The following is a 13,110-nucleotide window of genomic DNA, read 5'->3' as shown; positions in this document are numbered from 1 at the left end:
CAGAGGGTTTCCACTAGTTAGCACAGCCACAAAGTCAACGCTAAGCTTTTCGGTCATAATTTAAGGTTAGGGTTAGGTGTACAATCAGATTTTATGAAGATAAATGTTTTTTACATTGTGTTTATGGTAACGAAGGACTACCAGGCAGAGGGGCCGGCAGGGAGGTAAAACCAGTGACCATAGTTTCTAAACCATCTTTGATGAAACATTACTGTGCTAAAGATATTTACCATTGATAACCCAATCATAAAAAATGCAATTACTTTGAAGTGAAACTAAGAAGAAAGAAGAAGCACCATAATGGGATAGTCTCTTTGTTACAGTTGAGACATTCCATTGAAAGCTAATAATGGGCTCGTTTGACTAGTAAGGCTAAAGCAACCGACTGTAGCCGAAAGTCGAGGAGTGAAGTCGACGGGAGGTGATCTGCAACATAAAACGTTTTCTTTATAATGTCGAAATAAACATGTCTCCAACCCCCATATCACACACTCATGAACTGAAATCATATGTGTTCAATATACAATCAATTGAGAGAGAGCCTCAAATATCACACCAATTTGTATATATCCCAGGTAAATTAGATTCTGTTAGTGATAGGTCGTTTGCGAACGAGTCGGCTCACATATCAGAAGAGCCAAATATATTTATAAAAAAAATTAAGATATAAATAATCAAAATATTTTAATGAATAGAATTAACTAATTCAAAGAACGAAAAAATAATAATAATATAGGCCTAAATGCTCAAGCGCACACACATTCGTTCTGGCCGTCTGCTCAGACTAATAGCCTCACCTGCTGTTCCTGTCAATCAGACACGCTGTGTCAACCAATGAACCAAAGATGCGCGAGGGAGGGCCGAGCCAACTCGCTCACAGTCACACACTTAGCAGACGAAGAGAGAGAGGTAGGACAGCTGTGAAAACAACAGCTGGAAAATGAGACTAAAGCACAGTAGCATTTGGATACATTTGAATAAACAATGTTAGAGCACAGTGTAGAATTTGCCAAAACAAAATCTCATATAAAGCCGTTTCCAGCCATTTTCGATCGTGGAGGACAGAGGTTTTAGAAATTATAGCAATAGTATAAATCCAATGTACACAATTCCAAGCAGGAAAACCCTTTCAAAATCACTTATTCCACAACTGTATGGGAGCACACAGGCTTCAGTGCTGGAAAGAGTCCAAAAAGCTACTGCAGTTTGCCTTAACACTGTAACATAAGCAAAGCCATGAAAATCTTAAAATGGACCCATCATCCATGTCTTGCCCACACAATCAACCTGATTGTAAGAGATGCTCTGAAGGAGCACAGTAGGTGCTGAAAAACTAAAGTCTACACAATGCCAGATGGGGATGCCTGAGCTGAGGCCTAAACAAGACTGCACTACAAGGTGGAATTCAACATTTTATATGTTGAAGCGGTTTCTTGAGTCAAAGGATGCCATCATCTCTACCCTGGTCATTGTCAATGCACCTGTTGATGCTCTGACCCAAGAGGAATGGGAGGTGGTGGAGGAGGTGTGCAGAGTCCTGGAACCCTTTGAGCAGGTCACTGTGGAGATCAGTGGAGAGAGGTACAGTAAGCAGTTATTACTACATCATTATTTAATCCAGTATTATATATATTTATGAGCAGTAGATGAGAATGTAGAATCAGTAGACAAAACATGAACCTGAACTAATATGTTACTGTTCTCTCTTTTCAGCTATGTGACAGCCTCAAAAGTGAAACTCCTGTGTAAGGGTCTGCAGCCAATCACAGCCAGCTGCCAGAGAGAAGCAAATGTAACCACAGGACATGCGACAGAGTTGATGGACACCCTATGTTCATCAATGGACAGAAAGTTCCACAGAATGGAATATAATCACGTGCTATCAGAAACCGCTGCACTTGACCCCATGTTTAAGAAGTTAGCCTTTAGTGATGCCAGAGTGATTGATGAGGCTCTTCAAAGAATAACCTCAGCAGCAGGGAGGGACAGCCCCAGCAGTCAGCTGGCTCATGCACCAGGGCAACAGGATGAAGAGGGAGCAGAAGCACCAGCAGTAGTGCCACAAACATCTGCTGTTTGGATACTGTTTGATGAGAGAACAACTGGGGATGCAGCACGAAGGAATCCTTCAGCAGATGCCATAATGGAGGTAATTTATTTACATTTTTGGGATGTTGCAGTTTTGCAAATTGTTATTTATTTTTCTTTGATATGGTGCAATATTCTATTATGTTGCTTATATTGTATTAGTTTTGAATGGTTAGATTTATATGCACTTTGTTAATTTACATTAAAAAGTTATACTTTAAATGCAAATGTTTAATAGCATTCCTTTTCATAACAAACCAATGCATTTTTAAATACTTTGTGGTTAAGGTAGAGAATGATTTCATTTAATAATTTAATTAGAATTGTTTTAACACCAATCATAGTGAAACTATCACAAACTGTTTGATTTGAAAAAATACAAAACATACATTTTTTTAAAGAGCCGTTTGGGAGTCAAAAGGGCCGTCTCTCTTTGGTGAGCTGAGCCAAACGAGCCGGCTCACAGAGCTGGAATGCCCATCACTAGTTTCTGTTTCAGTCGTGTCTTTGGTCATGTTTGAGTGGGTCAAACAAAAACACCCTAATGTTTGGTTGACTGCTCCTACAGTTTTGCTTTGGTACTACAATTTAACTTTTGCCCGGCCCAGAAAGACAATTTCCATACACGGCCACATAGAGATGTCAGTTACCGTAGCTAGTTAGCTTGTTGTACCTGTTGTTGGCACTTGTTGACTTGTGGTGTCGTGCCAGTCCCCGCTTCACTGCCATACCAGCCTGTTGATCCAGCATTACTATTCCCTAACAGTATAACTTTAGACCGTCCCCTCGCCCATACCCAGGCGCGAACCAGGGACCCTCTGCACACATCAACAATAGTCACCCACGAAGCATCGTTACCCATCGCTCCACAAAAGCCGCGGCCCTTGCAGAGCAAGGGGAACTACTACTTCAAGGTCTCAGAGCAAGTGATGTCACCGATTGAAACGCTATTTAGTGTGCACTACCGCTAACTAAGCTAGCTGTTTCACATCCGTTACACTTGGAGTGATCACAGAGCTCAGCGGTCCTGTAGGCTACCGGTCCTCACTTAACCGAGTCCACCAACACCGAGACAGACAGTCCACACTTGACAATGCCAGTAAGATACAGAGGCAATTGAAGCATACACAGAACCACGCCAAAACAAAAAGCATTTTTTTAAAACTTTTTCCTTGGAACACACTTCTTTTATGTGAAAATCCATTCTTTGCACATATCATGACTTCCACCGAGGTCGGTCCCTCTCCTTGTACGGGCGGCATCACCGGTCTTCTAGCCATTGCTGATCCATCTTTCATTTTCCATTGGTTTTGTCTTTATTTTCTACACACCTGGTTTTCATTATCATATTTTTTATCTTCCCTTATTGATTCTCCTGCATTTCCCGTGGTGCTGTGTATACCCTGGTTGGCCTGTCATGACCCCACTATTTTGTGGCAACAGAGGGCTCTCACGGGATAGTCACGAGAGTGCTCGGGGAGGTGTTTAGGGGTTTCCGTCAGTGCGACTACGATGGAAAGTCCAGACCAGGTCTCCACCGTGCGCATCCCCTCTGAATATGCCGATTTGGCTCTCGCCTTCTGTAAGAAGAAGGCGACTCAAATACCACCCCATCAACGGGGTGGATTGTGAGATAAATCTCCTGGTAGACGCAGCACTTCCCAGGAGTCACTTGTATCCCCTGTCACAAGAGGAGACGGCGGCTCTGGAAACACATGTCTCAGAATCCCTGGAGCAGGGGTAAATTCGGCCCTCCACTTCACCTGCCTCACTGAGTTTATTTTTTGTGAAGAAGGATGGAGGTCTGCACCCGTGTATTGACTATCGAGGCGTCAACCAGATCTAGGTGTGGTACAGTTAGGTGTGGTACGAGTGTGTGGTACGAGATCTAGGTGTGGTACGAGTGGAAGACGGCATTTAGTACCACCACAGGGCACTATGAGTACCTCGTCACACAGAGGAGCGGCCCATGGATCCCACTCCCATACTCCCGGCCTCTTGTCTGTCTCTTGTCTGGTGGACGTGGACATCGAGCGGGCGTTATGTACAGAACCCACTCCTCCCCAATGTCCAGCTGGGCGTCTGTATGGTCCGTCTGTTGTCCGCGACCGTTTGATCTATTGGGCCCATACGTCACCCTCCTCTGGGCATGCGGGCATTGGTCGGACAATGTGCTGTCTTAGTGAGAAGTACTGGTGGTCGACTTTAGCTAAGGACGTGAGGGTTTATGTTTCCTCCTGCTCGGTGTGCGCCCAGTGCAAGGCCCCTAGGCACTTGCCCAGAGGGAAGTTAAATCCCTTACCCGTTCCACAACGGCCGTGGTCGCACCTGTCGGTGGATTTCCTAATGTGATCTTCCTCCATCACAGTGTAACACCACGATCCTGGTCATTGTGGATCGGTTTTCTAAGTCCTGTCGTCTCCTCCCTTTGCCCGGTCTCCCTACGGCCTACGTTCGTGCCCTGGGCAGAGATGACCCAGAACTCGCTCCGCCACTCCTCCACTAACCTCTCCCACTTCCAGTGCGTACTGGGGTACCAGCCGGTCCTGGCGCCTTGGCATCAGAGCCAGATCGAGGCTCCTGCAGTGGATGACTGGTTTAGGCACGCTGAGGAGACCTGGGACGCCGCTCATGTTTGCACCGGGGGACCGCGTCTGGCTCTCGACCCGAAACTTGCCCTGCCGGAAGCTGGCCCCGCTGTTTGTGGGGCCATTCAAAGTCCTGAGGAGACCGAACAAGGTATGTTTGAAATGCTTCTTACGAAGCCACTCCTTCGTTGCCCGGGCGGTGTGTTTGGTATCATTGTCATGCTGAAAGACCCAGCCACGTTTCATCTTCAATGCCCTTGCTGATGGAAGGAGGTTTTCAATCAAACTCTCACAACACATGGCCCCATTCATTCTTTCCTTTACACGGATCAGTCGTCCTGGTCCCTTTGCAGAAAAACATCCCCAAAGCATGATGTTTCCACCCCCATGCTTCACAGTAGTATGGTGTTCTTTGGATGCAACTCAGCATTCTTTGTCCTCCAAACACGACGAGTTGAGTTTTTACCAAAAGGTTATATTTTGGTTTCATCTGACCATATGACATTCTCCCAATGGGATTTTTGCTCACCGTTCTTGTGATCATTTTGACCCCACGGGGTGAGATCTTGCATGGAGCCCCAGATCGAGGGACATTATCAGTGGTCTTGTATGTCTTCCATTTCCTAATAATTGCTCCCACAGTTGATTTCTTCAAACCAAGCTGCTTACCTAATGCAGATTCAGTCTTCCCAGCCTGGTGCAGGTCTACAATTTTGTTTCTGGTGTCCTTTGACAGCTCTTTGGTCTTGGCCATAGTGAAGTTTGGAGTGTGACTGTTTGAGGTTGTGGACAGGTGTCTTTTATACTGATAACAAGTTCAAACAGGTGCCATTAATACAGGTAACGAGTGGAGGACAGAGGAGCCTCTTAAAGAAGAAGTTACAGGCCTGTGAGAGCCAGAAATCTTGCTTGTTTGTAGGTGACCAAATACTTATTTTCCACCATAATTTGAAAATAAATTCATAAAAAATCCTACAATGTGATTTTCTGGATTTTTTTTCTCATTTTGTTTGTCATAGTTGAAGTGTACCTATGATGAAAATTACAGGCCTCTCATATTTTTAAGTGGGAGAACTTGCACAATTGGTGGCTGACTAAATACTTTTTTGCCCCACTGTATGTGTGTGTTAACTATTTAACTGTACTAGAATGCTTAAAAGGCTGCAAAAATGTTAAATATCGGTTAGCGGTATTGTTTTTTTGGGGAAAGGAAAATATCAGATATCGGTATCGGCCAAAAATGTCATATTGGTGCATCCCTAATATAAATAATTTCACTGCACCAGGTAGAAAGTGAGTTACTGCTTTGGGCAAGCAGACACCTTACATCCCTCAGAGCAATACACCCACCTGGGTTGGAGAATCAGGCAGCAGACCTTCTCTCCAGAGGAGGCCCTCTTCCTTCAGACTGGAGGACACATCCCACAGTAATGGAGATGATCTAGGCTCGATTTAAGGGCCATCGCCGTCTGCTCGCATCGCAAGACTCAACCCATTGTCCTATGTGGTTTTCAATAAAGAGTCCAGCAGGCCCACTCAGTGTCGATGCCCTATCACACAGATGGCTGCTGTATGCACTTCCACCAATTCCCTTGCTCCCTCAAGTATTGTTAGTGAGCATTTTTCATTTTCCAAGATAATCCATCAACCTGACAGGTGTGGCATATCAAGAAGCTGATTACACAGCATGATCAACACACAGGTGCATCTTGTGCTGGGGACAATAAAAGGCCACTCTACAATGTGTAGTTTTGTCACACAACACAATGCCACAGATGTCTCAAGTTTTGAGGGAGCGTGCAATCGGCATGCTGACTCCAGGAATGTCCACCAAAGCTGTTGCCAGATCATTTTATGTTAATTTCTCTACCACGAGCCACCTCCAAAGTCATTTTAGAGAATTTGGCAGTACGTCCAACCGGCCTCACAACAGCAGACCACGTGTAACCACGCCAGCCCAGGAACTCCACATCCGGCTTCTTTACCTGCAGGATCATCTGAGACCAGCAACCCGGACAGATGATGAAACTGAGTATTTCTGTCTGTAATAAATCCCTTTTGTGGGGAAAAACTAATTCTTATTGGGTGGGCCTGGCTCCCCAATGGGTGTGCCTATGCCCTCCCAGGCCCACCCATGGCTGCGCCCCTGCTCAGTCATGTGAAATCCATAGATTAGGACCTAATTTATTTATTTCAATTGACTGATTTCCTTATATGAACTGTAACTCAGTAATCATGTTTCCGGCCCCTGACCATCCACTCATGAAAGAAACGGCCAGCGGCTAAATCTATATGATGCCTGCTGTATGCGATCCCTGTATTCCTGCAAGTGAAATGTGTTCAGGAAGTGTTGTGACGACCATGCAGAAATGTCACCTTCCTGTCCAATTGGTCATTTTCACTTTCCTCCAGGAGCTCATGGCTGCAGGAAAGGCCCCATCAACATTGAATGTGTATATGGCAGCCATCTCTATGGGTCATAACCAGATTGCAGGTGCAACATCAGGGCACACCCTCTAGTATCGTAGTTAGTTAAAAGGTGCACCCCAAGGCTCCTTCAGTACCCCTCATGGGAGTTCATTACAATCACTTATTAGCCCTGTCTTCACCTGAGCTACAGTGCCTTCACAAAGTATTCATACCCCTTGTCTTATTCCACATTTTGTTGTTTAAAAGCCTGAATTCAAAATGGATCAAATTTGAGTGTTCTTTCTCACACATCCACACACAATACCCCATAATGACAAAGGGAAAACATGTTTGTATACATTTTAGGATAATTTAGTGAAAAGGAAATACAGAAATCTCTCATTTACATACAATGCATTCGGAAAGTATTCCCCTTGACATTTTCCACATTTTGTTACGTTACAGCCTTATTCTAAAATGGTTTTGTAATGAAAAAAAGCAAAAACAGGTTTAGATATTCTTGCAAATGTTTGAAAAATAAAAAACTGAAATACCACATTTACATAAGTATTCAGACCCTTTACTCAGTACTGTGTTGAAGTACCTTTGGCAGCGATTACAGCCTCAAGTCTCCTTCGGTATGATGCTACAAGCTTGGCACACCTGTATTTGGGGAGTTTCTCTCATTGTTCTGTGCAGATCCTCTCAAGCTGTCAGGTTGGATGGGGAGCGTCGCTGCACAGCTATTTTCAGGTCCCTCCAGAGATGTTTTATTGTGTTCAAGTCCGGGCTCTGGCTGGGCCACTCAAGGACATTCAGAGACTTGTCCCGAAGCCACTCCTGCATTGACCCTAAGCACATAGCCAAGACAATGTCCTGTTGGAAGGTGAACCTTGACCCAGTCTGAGGTCCTGAGCGCTCTTGAGCAGGTTTTCATCAAGGATCTCTGTACTTTGCTCCGTTCATCTTTCCCTCGATCCTGACTAGTCTCCCAATCCCTGCCGCTGAAAAACATCCCCACAGCATGATGCTGCCACCACCATGCTTCACCATAGGGATGGTGCCAGGTTTTCTCCAGATGTGACTCTTGGCATTCAGGCCAATGAGTTCAATCTTGGTTTCATCAGACCAGAGAATCTTGTTTCTCATGGTCTGAGAGCCTTTTGGCAAACTCCAAGCGAGCCGAAATGTGCCTTTTACTGAGGAGCGGTTTCCATCTGGCCACAGATCTGTACCCAACACAATCCTGTTTCGGAGCTCTATGGAAAATTCCTTCAACCTTATAGCTTGGTTTTTGCTCTGACACGCACTGTCAACTGTGAGACCTTATATAGACAGGTGTGTGCCTTTCCAAATCATGTCCAATCAATTGAATTTACCACAGGTGGACTCCACAACCACGTTGTAGAAACATCTCAAGGATGATCAATGGAAACAGGATGCACCTGAGCTCAATTTTGAGTCTCATAGCAAAGGGTCTGAATAACTAAATGTATACAAACCTGCTTTTGCTTTGTCATTATAGGGTATTGTGTGTAGATTGATAAAATAAAATATTTCATCCATTTTAGAATAAGGCTGTAACGTAACAAAATGTGGAAAAGGGGATTTTTTGTAGTACGTTAGCTGGTGACATAGCTAAACAAAAATGAAACGTCCCTTTTTCAGGACCCTGTCTTCAACTGATCATTTGTAAAAATCCAAATAACTTCACAAATCTTCATTGTAAAGGGTTTAAACACGGTTTCCCATGCTTGTTCAATGAATTAATGAACATGCACCTGTGGAACGGTCGTTAAGACACTAACACTTTACAGACAGACAGTAGGCAATTAAGATCACAGTTATGAAAACTTAGGACACTAAAGAGGCCTTTCTACTGACTCTGAAAAGCACCAAAAGAAAGATGCCCAGGGTCCCTGCTCATCAGCGTGAATGTGCCTTAGGCATGCTGCAAGGAGGCATGAGGACTGCAGATGTGGCCAGGGCAATAAATTGCAATGTCTGTACTGTGAGGCGCCTAAAACAGTGCTACAGGGAGACAGGACGGACAGCTGATCGTCCTCGCAACACCTGCACAGGATCGGTACATCCGAACATCACACCTGCGACAACAACTGCCCGAGTTACACCAGGAAGGCACAAACCCTCCATCAGTGCTCAGACTGTCCGAAATAGGCTGAGAGAGGCTGGACTGAGGGCTTGTAGGCCTGTTGTAAGGCAGGTCCTCACCAGACATCACCGGCAACAACGCCTATGGGCACAAACCCACCATCGCTGGACCAGCCAGAACTGGCAAAAAGTGCTCTTCACTGACGAGTCACGGTTTTGTCTCACCAGGGGTGATGGTCGGATTCGCGTTTATCGTCAACTAATGAGCGTTACACCGAGGCCTGTACTCTGGAGAGGGATCGATTTGGAGGTGGAGGTTCCGTCATTGTCTGAGGCGGTGTGTCGCAGCATCATCAGACTGAGCTTGTTGTCATTGCAGGCAATCTCAACGCTGTGCGTTACAGGGAAGACATCCTCCTCCCTCATGTGGTACCCTTCCTGCAGGCTCATCCTGACATGAACCTCCAGCATGACAATGCCACCAGCCATACTGCTCGTTCTGTGCGTGATTTCCTGCAAGACAGGAATGTCAGTGTTCTGCCATGGCCAGTGAAGAGCCCGGATCTCAATCCCATTGAGCACGTCTGGGACATGTTGGATCAGAGGGTGAGGGCTAGGGCCATTCCCCCTAGAAATGTCTGGAAACTTGCAGGTGCCTTACATCTGACAGTAACAACTGCCAAATCTGGTGCAGTCCATGAGGAGGAGATGCACTGCAGTACTTAATGCAGCTGGTGGCCACACCAAATACTGACTGTTACTTTTGATTTTGACCCCCCTTTGTTCAGGGACACATTATTCCATTTCTGTTAGTCACATGTCTGTGGAACTTGTTCAGTTTATGTCTCAGTTGTTGAATCTTGTTATGTTCAAACAAATATTTACACATGTTAAGTTTGCTGAAAATAAACGCAGTTGCCAGTGAGAGGACGTTTCTTGTTTTGATGAGTTTAGTTAGCTGTTAGCCAATTGGTGTTCTCAACTAGTTCAAACCTAGTAGCCAATTGGTGTTCTCAACTAGTTCAAACCTAGTGAATGCTCCCAAGTCGTTCTTCCAATAACTCCCATAGAATATAAAATGTGGAATAACAACATGTCTTATTTCAGTCTGTGCTGGCCATGATGACGTTGAATCAAAGTGCAAGAAGTGATTGGATTTTCAAAAAGTCATCAATGTAAAGGAATTTCAGGAATATTTTTATTATTTTCACCAAATTGTTTACCTAAATCCAATGACGTGGTTAATATTTTCCATTGATTTCACCTTGAAATCACGTTAGTTGACAACTAAATCAAACGTTAATCAAAACTAGACGTTGAACTGACATCTGTGCCCATTGGGATACCTTCAAAGAAGGAATTCAACAACTGTCCTCTGGGAAAGTCCCTTCCTGCATGGTAACAAGACAGAGAGACCAACCACAGAGTCTAAACCTCAACTGTAGGGCACAGTGTCTTAACAGGGTTATTTCTGGTCGCACCCTGGCCTACGATTCAATGCCCTGGCTGTCGCTGTTGTTATCATGAGGTGTCTCATCTTCTAGGACCAGCCTGCGAACTTTGAACACCAACTTTTTGCCAATTGTGTGGGCAGTAGCCTAGCTGGTACTGTCTCTGTTTGTAATCATACTACATGTACCGCCCTGCCAAATTCTCTCTATTTCACACAAAGACAGACACACAGACAACTGCAAGTATGCAACAACAACAAAAAACACAATGGCACACATCAGGACAGGGAAAAAACTACATGTTCTCTCTCTGTCAATATCCCTCTCTCTGGTGCTCTGATGAGTCCACTCTATTAAACCTAATGAGATTGCTTGTGTCAATAATTGAGTAGGGTGTGGGTTACAGAGCACGGTGGAGGAACAGCAGAAAGAAGCAGTTACTCTGTCCACAATGTGTCACTGGATTCCCTGTTTGTTTGTTGGAAAAATACCTGTTAGAAGACACGTACAAAAGGCACAATTATTTTTCGGGCAAGATTTAACTGGCAGTAGGCTAAATGGAAACAGAGTCTCTTTCAGTTTCACATTCTGCAATGTTGCCAGCCCTGATGTCACAAAGTGAGAGAAAAAGACAAATTAAAATTTTTCATTATATCCATTACATGTTGAACAGGGAAAATGGAGTCCGAATTTGCGAACAGGTGAGTGAATTCACCAAAAAACGGGCTTTGTCGCTAGTGAAAGCTTTGTCGCTAGTGGTCATTCTGGTAGCTGCTTTATTGTAATACAGTAAAGAATGAGCCCTGTCTCGTAGTGCTGAAATGTAGGACCCAATGATACAGTGCCTTCAGAAAGTATTCATACCCCTTTACTTTTTTCACATTTTGTTGAGTTACTGCCAGAATTTCAAATGTATTGAATGTAGATTTTGTGTCACTGGCCTGCACACAATAATGTAATGTCAAAGTGGAATTATGTTTTTATCACTGAATACAAATTAATAAAAAATGAAAAGCTGAAATGTCTTGAGTCAATAATGTGTTGTATTGGATTTGCCCCAAACATTACACTTTGTATTCAGAACAAAAAGGGAGTTGCTTTGCCACACTTTTTGCATTATTACTTTAGTGCCTTGTTGCTAACAGGATGCATGTTTTTGAATATTTTTATTCTGTACAGGATTCCTTCTTTTCACTCTGTCAATTAGGTTAGTATTATGGAGTAACTACAATGTTGGTGATCCATCTTCAGTGTTCTCCTATCAGAGCCATTCAACTATGTGACTGTTTTAAAGTCACCATTGGCCTCATTGTGAAATCCCTGAGCAGTTTCTTTCCTCTCCAACAACTGAGTTAGTGACTGGGTTTATTGATACACCATCTGAAGGTGAATTCATAACTTAACCATGCTGAAAGGGATATTCAATGCCTGCTTTTGGTGGTTGAATCTGTGTTTGAAATTCACTGCTCCACTGAGGGACTTTGCAGATAATTGTGGGTGTGGGGTACAGAGAGGAGGTAGTCATTCAAAAAACATGTTAAACACTATTATTGACACAGAGTGAGTCTATGCAACTTATGCTAATTTTTACTCCTTAACTTTAGGCTTGTCATAACAAAGGGGTTGAATACCTATTGACTCAAGACATTTCAGCTTTTCATTTTTTAAATATTTAGTCAAATCTCCAAAAAAACATAATTCCACTTTGACATTGGTTATTGTGTGTAGGCCGGTGACAAAAAAAATCTCAATTTAAAATTCAGGCTGTAAGAATATTTGGGGGGAGAAAGGGTGTGAATACTTTCATTTGGTTGCTTTACAGCCTTATTCTCAAATTGATTGAATAGTTGAGTTTTTTTCCTCATCTACACACAATACCCCATAATGACAAAGCAAAAACAGGTTTGTAGAAATGTTTGCAAATGTATTAAAACAAATACCCTGAAGGATCACATTTAGAGAAGTGTTCAGACACTTTACTCAGTACTTTGTTGAAGCACCTTTGGCAGCATCTACAGCCTAGAGTCTTCCTGGGTGATGCAACAAGATTGACACACCTGTATTTGCTGAGTTTCTCCTGTTCTTCTCTGCAGATCCTCTCAAGCGGGGAGGCGGCAGGGTAGCCTAGTGAGTGGTTAGTGCATTGCACTAGTAACCTGAAGGTTGCAAGTTCAAATCCCCAAGCTGTCGTTCTGCCCCTGAACAGGCAGTTAACCCACTGTTCCTAGGCAGTCATTGAAAATAAGAATTTGTTCTTAACTGACTTGCCTAGTTAAAGGTAAAATATATAAAATAAAAAAAGCTGTCAGGTTGGATGGGGAGCATTGCTGCACAGCTATTTTCAGAGCTCTCCAGATATGTTCAATCTGGTTTAAGTCCGGGCTCTGGATGGGAACCTCAAGGACGTTCAGAGACTTGTCCTGAAGCTACACCTGTGTTGACTTGGCTTCATGCGGTTGTCC

The sequence above is a fragment of the Oncorhynchus kisutch genome, linkage group LG30 (assembly GCF_002021735.2).
Source record: "Oncorhynchus kisutch isolate 150728-3 linkage group LG30, Okis_V2, whole genome shotgun sequence".
Taxonomy (NCBI): domain Eukaryota; kingdom Metazoa; phylum Chordata; class Actinopteri; order Salmoniformes; family Salmonidae; genus Oncorhynchus; species Oncorhynchus kisutch.
Note: the sequence above shows the minus strand (reverse complement) of the source record.